Source organism: Pelmatolapia mariae, linkage group LG6, assembly GCF_036321145.2.
Source record: "Pelmatolapia mariae isolate MD_Pm_ZW linkage group LG6, Pm_UMD_F_2, whole genome shotgun sequence".
NCBI classification, from domain to species: Eukaryota; Metazoa; Chordata; class Actinopteri; order Cichliformes; family Cichlidae; genus Pelmatolapia; species Pelmatolapia mariae.
Window position 1 is genome coordinate 38150820 of NC_086232.1, and position 9657 is coordinate 38160476.

Sequence of the window (9657 nt, forward strand, 5' to 3'; positions counted from 1 at the left end):
TGCTTAGCTAATCTAGCTGAAAACAGTCCTATGGGTTGCTGATACTGTAAGTATGCAGTATGTTTGACCATGAAATGGCCTAGCATGTCCTCAGCACAAAAGGAATAGTGTGTTTGATGACTCAAGGTTAGCATAAACAGTGACATGCTAAACAATGCATTCTAAATGTGTGATTCTTATGGTGGGTATCAAAAAAATTAGCATTGTTTTGCATGTGTTTAATGTAACAGTAAAGAATGGGAGAAATAATTGGTTGATCACCTGTGGAATTTGTAAGCTTGCTCACTTAAAAGAAATCAACAGTCTAATTTTAATGGTAGTTCCTTTTTACTGGAGAGAGACAGAATATCAACTAAAAATCTAGAAAAAACACATTACTTAAAAGTATAAGTTTTTTTGCATTTTTTGCACTTGTCTATTTCTTCACTTCGAACCTCAATTTATAACTGTTATGGAATTTGTTTGTTTGTTTGTTTGTTTAGTTAATATTCCATCACTCTTAAAATGAAACTACCATAAAAATATACTTTTCATTTCTTGTGAGGAAATTTACAAATTCATTTACAAATTTTATGAACACAGATTAAGTCAGTTCATTTCTGAAATGACCAACCAAGCCTACCAAAAGCAGCACAGATTGGCAGAAAATATAACATAATAAAGTTTTAAATAAGATTCTCTCCAGAAACAACATACCAAATCAGATCAGGGACAGGAAATGGAAAGAAAATTGAAATTATCTGTATATGGGTAAGATCTAAGGTCAGACAGTGAGAAGAGCTTTTGATGTTCTGTGGATGGATCCTAGTAGCTCACATGGCATGCAGGATTCAACCAGGGAAGGCAGCTTCATTATAAACCATTTTCATACAACTGATATGCAGGTTTCTTTCAAAATAGTACATTTTTTCCCAACCATTCTGTTGTTAATAAAGACTATCTTAATTTTTCATGCTGAAGATCAAGACATTTGTACTCTGTTGAACCCCCCCCCCCCCCCAAAAAAAACACACAAACATTTGCATAAAAAAAGAAAAAAAATCAATAATTCATCTAAACACTATATGCATTTTTCCACTGTTCCTAGTGAGTAAATTCCAAAAGTATTGTTTCTTATGCTAACCAAAGTTTTTGTGCTGGTATGTATAATATGTAAAATGTCAAATGCAATACTCAGTTGTCTGTATATTGCATACAGTGGAACATACTTTGTAAAGGCAGCTGCAGTGTAGGTGTCTTACAAAGGTACAACAATAGAAAACAGTTTACAACAAAGTATTTCATTCTGTTAGAAGTGAATTCTATTTATTATTCATGAAACACATGCTATCAAGCTTTTGTCTACAGAATTTCTTATAATAAATTTACTCAATTAATAACAAGCATTCAATGTATTTTTTCCCTTTTTTAACTTTTAAAGGGCTTTTGTTTTAGATCTTTTTTTCCTGCTAGTTTCCTTGGAAGAAACAGATTGTCCTCCGTTATTAACTAGAGATGGCACGATACCACTTTTTTATGTCCGATACCGATATCATAAATTTGGATATCTGCCGATACCGATATGAATCCGATATAGTGTGTTTTTTAATCAATAAAACTGTTTTTTTAAATATCTTGCTGCATTTTGTATAAGTTCATACTCAAGTTTAAATAAACAACAACACTAAAGCTATTCTGTTATACCTGTATGTAAAAAATACACTGCACCCAAAATATTTCATAGTTCAGCAATACTGATCAATCTAATAAAATTAAACCTACTCCATCCTCCCTATTCTGGTATTTTAAAGAGTACTTAGCAGAAATATTAAGCAAACTAACTAATAGGGTTGGAAACTCCCAGCAAAAAAAAATAGGGAACCACCCCCACCCTCCACCTGATGATGCTTAATCGATGTAATCAACTTTAATTTGATGCAGGGTGAAAAAAATGCACAGAAATAAATTATTTTTCAAGAATAATTAAATAGATTCAACATCTTTCTTCAACAGAATTGCAGACTGCACAGATGGTATCTTCCCAAAAGGAAAAAGTACTATAGCTTACTAGGGTATATTAGACTTAACAGTTACTATATACAGTAAAGGACTTCTATACATTTTACATCAGATTAAAACTTTGGGTGTAAGATTCAGATAATTATTTATTGAAAGCTAGATATTTTAAATGAGAATAGGAAAGAAAAGTATGTATTTGTGCCCCCTTTTCCTTGTTCATGCCCCATCGGCCCCCCTGGCTAAACTTTGCTAGATCCGCCCCTGCACAGTTACCAGCCGTCAGCTACATAGAAAAGGATCCTGGTGTAGAAAGTAATATTAAATAAATTCTAACAACAGCTTATCAAGCTTAAACGTGCTGCTGTTGTTCAGCCGCTGGTTTCCTCTTTCTGGTGCAAAGTGGGCCAAAAACAAAGAAGAGAGACGGACTCGCGACAGAAAAGCCGATCAGCTGATCATTAAGCAGTTTCATGATTGAAGTAGCAGAGGGAGAGAGAGAGAGGAGTCGCTCCGTATATCGGTTGTTAAGCTTAACATGGGAATGCTTTACAACCATTCAGAGATGAACTTACACACTTGCTTTACTTCTCTCTGGGATAACTTCCTCGGAGATGAAATGCTGGTTTGCTAGCGAGGCTACAAATACACACAGCCGCTCTATCAGGTGAGCACACTGCTCCGACGTGCTACGGTTATGAGCCGAGTTACGCCATGTCGCAGGTTTTGTGAGGTGTTTTTTGATATTTAATGGATCGGATTACGTTTTTTATTTCTCTCCGATATCCGATCCAGTAATTTAGGTCAGTATCGGACCGATACGTAATATCGGATCGGTCCATCTCTATTATTAACATTGCCTAATATTGTTTCGGTGCACTGTAATGACATCAGCATCATTCCTATTTGATACACCTGTACTACAAAGCAAGATTTAATCTCATCTAGGTGATTTCAAGGTTACCACTGGGTTTTCTGTACTGCGTAGTTGGCTCACCTCTTACCTGCTCCGGAGCAGGTTTGAAAGAACTACGTTTTCACTGAACCTGTCATTGTCCAGAATCTAGTGAATCCGTGTTTATGTTTTGTCATTATTAATGTTCTTTGATTGACTTAGTTTATGGTTATTTGTTTATGATTTCTAGTGTTTTGTTGTTACTGTGTCTCCCTTGTGTCCCCTGTGTTATCTCCTGACATCCTTGTCTCTACATTCATGTATTTCCTGTTTTACTTTGACAGCCTCGCGACCCATGTTCAGTTTTTTGAGTTTTGCTTTGTGTCACTACCCGATCTGTACCGGAAACCCGATCGGTACCACGCATGTGCAAATGTTACGTCACTTCCTCTCTTTGTCAACATTTGCCAACAGTTAATATATTTGAATGACACGGTTAGCGCCCAGTTAGCTCCTAGCATTTCTCGACAGCTCTGCCTCTTTTTCGACTGCCCGGGACATTTAAACAATGGATACCTCCGTATACAAACAAATTCATGCTTTTCTCCTCAACAGAGAGCTTCCCTCGATTGAATGAAAGCACTGTAAAATAGGAAGAATGGAAGTATGAAAAGAAAAAAAAAGAAGAAGAAGACACTGCTAGCATAATGGACAGGTTTTTGACGGGGCTCCCACACAAACGCAAAGCAGGAGATGAAGCACCGCCGAATATTTTTCCAAACCAACTTTCTTCCAAGCCAAAGACTAGAAAATATGGTGAAGCATATCTTCCCTTAGGTGCCAAGGTAGGTCTCCCCTGCAGAATTGGTTCTCCCTGCACACGCTGGGCTCTCCAAATCACAGACAAACAGTACCCCACATTCTTGATTTTTAGTTCACAAACACTTCTTGTAATGACTAACTACTCCTGACATTTTGGAGATGTTAGCTCTTTATACAGTAAAGTTACAGTGGGATACAAATAATATCAGGCTGATGCTGCCACAATTTGTTCCCCCGCTTCAATTCACGGACAAACAGTATCCCACAGTTGTTTATGTTTTTGAACCCATTTTGCACAGAGAGGCATTTTTTGAAAAGTGTATTGATAGCAATGTTGAATATTATTACACAGGAAAAAAACAACTACACGTCAAATAATTACACCGTGACGCCTCCGCCTTTCTAAATGGAGGGACAGTAACTGCGTGTGTATATGTAAGCGTGTAAAACCTGAAGATAGTCAGATTAACAGTAACAGTATTTTGTCTCCATCGGCCATTCTGCAATTCATCTCATGTAAAAAATAATGTGGCGCACAGCGTGACGTGACAAAAGGCACACACCTTTGACGCTGCGTGACGAAAACTGTATTCCTCGTCCACACGTGAACACAAAAACGGAGTTTTAAAAAATCTCCGTTTTCGGTGATTCGAAACGCCGTTTACGTGTGGACGAAAGGCCCAAACGCATAAAAACAGCTGCGTTTTCAAAAATACCTATGTAGGTGTGCACGTAGCGTAAAAGAGTTAGTAGTTTATTTCCTTACTACCTCTAATTTATTGCAGTTTACTTGTATTTTCTTAATTGTTTAGTAAATGTTTGAGGTGTGAAATAAACCGCAATGGAGTTGTGTGTGTGGTTGGAGGATGTGTTTGGGGGGGGGGGGCATTTTTCTTGTAAAACAAAGGGGGGCCTAGCAAAAAAAGTTTGGGAACCACTGCTCTAGCAGATCATTACATGAAGGAACCTTTTAAATACAAGCGCGCTCATGCTCACAGGTGTACACACGGGTGCTCACAGACACAAACTACACCCTTTTTGGCTCCTACCTCAAAGCACACTGTGCGCTGTCGATCTTATGTGCTGCACAATAATATTCAATATTTAGTATTTACTGTTATATTCACATAGATTATCGTGATGATGTTGTTTATCATATTGCTCTCTTTTTTTCCTTGTTTTCTTTCTCAACAGGTGATCCAGGTGATTGATATATGTATTTTTTGTCTGTTTGTTTTTGTTTTTTTCCCCTTTATCACCGTTCCTCTTCCCCGCTGTTTTTCTTTCCCTACTTTCTTTTTTTCTCCCTTTTCTTTCCCCCAGTCATGTCTGTCCCCGTGTGTAGCAAGTGAAAATAAAATAAACAATAAAAACAATGGTCAACCAAATGGACCAATACGGCAAGGCCGGGATGGTCCATTTGGTAAAGTAAATCCGTTGGGCATCTTTCTTGGCCTTTAGACAATAATTCTGATGGCAAAAGAACCAAACGGGACAGGCGAAAAAAAAAAAAAAAGTTCAGTTTACAATCGGGTTCATTCACTCGGTCAGCAAGTGGCGGTATCCTCGTAAACTGGGGAGCAAACTGCCATTAAACGATTAGGAGAAGAAGAGAACATCTGCACATGCACGGTGTGGATTGGGTAGACCCGATTTGTACGGTCCCAACTTTGCACATGCGCAGTAAGGACCGGGGAGTCCTGATCCGTAACTATCTTTTTTTTTTTTCGTTTTTGTCTTTATTATATTGAAATGTTTCATTACTGCAAACATTTTAAGAGATACTTATTATTGTTTACATCTTAACAGATACTCTGACCCATAGCTATCGTTAAATGCTTCGAGTGGAAGTAGTGGCCTTTTGCACATGCGTGGCACCGATCGGTGCGGATCGGGTAGTGACACTTCCTCTCTGTCTCGTCTTGTCTGATTAATCTCAGCTGTGTTACCTGCCTGTCTGCCATTTCCTCATTACCCTGTGTGTATATATAGTGTGTGCTTCCTTCTGTTCCTTGTCGGTCTGTCTGTGTGTCATCCTTCATGTTGCCTCTGCATTTCCTCTGTCAGCTTTCCGTGTGTTTCCTGGTTTCTCATTCCTTGCTTCTGGTCTCCATCCTCAGGTTATATGTTTACACTTAGTTTTCCCCAGTCTAGGTTTTGGTTAGTTTTGTCTGTTCCTCCTGTTTGTAGTTTTTGTAAAGCCGACAGTAAAGGCTTGTTTTTTGTTATCGGCCACACTCGTCTCCATTTGCCTGCACTTGGGTTCTCAATCTCCTTAGCCTCGCCGTCTGCCTCGCCAGACGTGACAAACCATTTGTTTACAGCATGTTTTAAGGACAATATACATCCTCTAGTGGGGGAATGTGTTTTATATGTGTAAATTCTTAAGCTGTATCTTAGCAAAACCACAGACTGACACATGCATTCATTTGGTGACGCAGAAAATTCACAGCACTTTTCTTGTTCCACATTTTGTCATGTTACAGGCTTATTCCAAAATAAATTAATTTTCACCTGAAAATTCTACACACAATACTCCATAATAACAAACTGAAAAGTTTGAAATTATTGCAAATTTATTTAAAATAAAAAACTGAAATATAACATGGACACAAGTATTCATGTTCAGGTGAATCCTATTTACACTGATCATCTGTCAGATGCTTCTTCAACCTGTTTTAAGTCCACCTGTGATAAATTCAGCGGACATGATTTGGAAAGGCGCACACCTGTCTATATAAGGCCGCTTAGTTGACAGGTCATAGCACAAATCAAACCATGAAGTCCAAGGAATTGTAGACAGGATTGTGTCAAGGTACAGATCTGCAGAACACTACAGAAAAGAAATCTGCAGAATTAAAGGCTCCAATGAGCACAGTGGCCTCTATCATTTATAAATGTGAGAAGTTTAGAACCACCAAGACTCTTCCAAGAGCTGGTCACCCACCAATCTGACCAATCGAGGTAGAAGGGCTTTAGTCAGGGAGATGATGAAGAATGTGATGGTTACTTGGACAGAGCTCCAGCATTGCTCTGTGGAAAGACAGCCATTTTTGCAGCAGTTATGATAGAAAAATAATTCCATAGACAAGAAGGCCTGGCTCTCAGTCTTTGGTCTAATTCATCCTAAAGATGATGTGTCGAGTCAAGATCAGGACTCTGTGCAGTTTTTCCATGCCAAACTCGCTCATCCATGTCTTTATGGAGATATAAATATTAGTGATGCACAGTCCTGTTGGAACAGGAACGGGGCATCCCCAAACAATTCCCAAAAAGTTAGGAGCATGAAATTTTCCAAAATGTCTTCATATGCTGAAGCATTAATAGTTCTTTTCTGTGAAAGAAGAGTTGATCTGTGAAACAATTCTTTTAGACAGGTGAGATGCTACCAAAACCACCCCTTTCATGTGAATGTCGAGGGACAACCCTGGGTGGACCAAGGTGATTTGATGATCATCTTTGGCTACATCCACACGTAGAGGGGTATTTTTGAAAACGCAGATTTTTCCCTGCGTTTGGGCCTTTCGTCTACATGTAAACGGCGTTTTGGGTCACTGAAGATGGAGATTTTTAAAAACTCCTGCCAGGGTGGAGATTTTCAAAAACTCTGTTTTTGCATTTAGGTGTAGACGAGGAAAACAGATTTACTCGTGCAACGTCTTATTCTTCTTCTAAATTTTATTAGCAGACTCACGCAACGTCAAAGGGGTGCGCCATTTTTGACATCACGCTATGCGCCACGTTATTGTTTACATGAGATGAATTTCCACAATGGCAGATAGAGACAAAATACTGTTGCTGTTAATCTTACTATCTACAGTGTTTTAAACACACACATATATATATATATATATATATATATATATATATATATATATATATATATATATATATATATAATATATACAGTTACTGTCCCTCCATTTAGAAAGACAGAGGCGTCAGAGTGAACTTCGGACATGGCTTCTACATTCAACACAGACGCTCTCACAACCCAAATCCCAACGTTGGTTTTGAATAAATTAAATTTTTTTAAAATTCAATTTATGTATGCTGTATGCATTTTTTGTGAGTCTACACAACAGCCAAAATACTGTCTTTAGTTATTAACATTTGAAATGATGAAGGCACTTGAAAATGGCATTTGAAAAGTAACAGAATATTAGCTGCCTTTCCAGAAAAACAAAAACTTTTAAGAAGTACTTAAGGTTTTGTGAGGGTACAAAACCCTGTTTAGTCTTTCCCTCCCAGGCTTCTAGACTTCTGATTGGCCAACATTTCGTTTTTAGCGTTTACATGTGGGCGGAGATAATTTTTTCAAAACTGCACGTGTGGAGGGGATGTTTAAGAAAACGAAAACAGAAAATCTCTGTTTTCAAAAATACCCGTGTATGTGTGGACGTAGCCTTAGTGTGACCATTTATCCCTGTTGCCAGTGTTAGGGTAACTCAATTTGTAGTACAGGCCCAAGAGCTTTGTTTTGAATATCCAAAACTGATCATTTATATCAAGACATGCTTGGAAGCGGTATAACTGAGAGAAGGAGCAAGGCAAGTTTTGCTGGAATAAATTTTTTAATTATTTTTTTTTATTTTATTCTTCATATAATATACACGGTTTTCAAATCAAGAAACCAAAGGCAAAGTGCAGTGAAAACAAAGGTACCATCCATGACAATCCTTACACATGTAAGATATATGAGAAACAATATGAAATAATCTTAAATTTTACACAATGTGTACATACTATACCTAAACAGGAGTAGGCAGAATTTTAACACCTACTTCCTTTTCACTAAAATACAATCTTGATGAAAACATTCAGCTTAGTTTACTGTCTTATTGATCAACAAAAATGAAGACAAGGCTTCAAAAGAACACAACGAAACATCAATCACTGACAAGAACATTTCCCTTATTCATGCAATTTGTTTTTGAACAAACGTGAAATTATGTATTGATGTACTTTGTTCACTTCATTCATAGAATTGTTATGCAAACTCCTGTGACTGCAATGCTGTAATATTTTACATTAGTCTTCACTACTGGCTTGAGGAAAATAAGGATTCCTCTCAGGTCATGATAATTTGGTCTCATTTGTGACAGCTTCTGAATGAGATTGGTTGTTATTAACATTATTTTTGCAGTTCTGATGTCAACCAGAACTTCAAATTATACAGTGCATTTAATGTGATAAAAAGTAGTTTGATGGTTCTCTTGAAGGCATTTTACTTATTATAATTATTGCTTTTTTTCCTTGCAGAATGTATAAATGTATATTGGATGAGTATCTGCCATACTTCCACACAGTACGTCATGTAAGAAAGTATGGTAATAATGTTTGATTTATAAAATCTTCAACTCTATAAAGAGTTGCAACAGACTTTGATATTTTGCCTTTAATATAAGTAATGTGGAATTTCCAGGATAATTTGTGATGTATTATTACCCCAAGAAATTGGATTTCGTTCACCTTTTCTAATTCTGTTTTTTTTTTGTCATTATTTCCCCAGTGATAGAATTTTACAATTCTCAAATATCATGAATTTTGTTTTTTCTCAAATTCAGTGTTAATTTATTATTGTCAAACCCATTGTTCCAAGTTACTTCCACAGCACAATACGTTTGTGTCATCTGCAAACATTACTTTTAATGTCTTTGAATTTGTGGATATGCCAGTAATGCAATGAAGGCCCCAAAAACAGATCTTTGGAAGACCCCATAGACAACAGGTTCTAATTTCAATTTTGTGGTATTTATTCAGGCAAATTTTTTTTCAGTTTGTCCGTTAACCCTCAATAATGCCACCCCTCTAATCCCATAGTTTGTTTAGTAAAAGGTCATGGTCAACTGTACCAAATGCTTAAGAATTTTTTTACAGAATTTTTTTTGTTTTAAATAGCAGTTGTTACTGTATCTGTAAACTTAATTAAAGCATGTATTGTG

At 37.0% G+C, this 9657-nt stretch overlaps 1 long non-coding RNA gene across 1 annotated transcript; it reads left to right on the top strand.

Annotated features, from left to right (window-relative positions):
* The first annotated feature begins 2282 nt into the window (after positions 1 to 2282).
* On the top strand, positions 2283 to 7536 carry LOC134628745 (uncharacterized). Its single transcript, XR_010094008.1, has 3 exons — positions 2283 to 2662; positions 3506 to 3735; positions 4907 to 7536. It is a non-coding gene; the product is annotated as an uncharacterized LOC134628745 (long non-coding RNA).
* The last annotated feature ends 2121 nt before the right edge of the window (positions 7537 to 9657 follow it).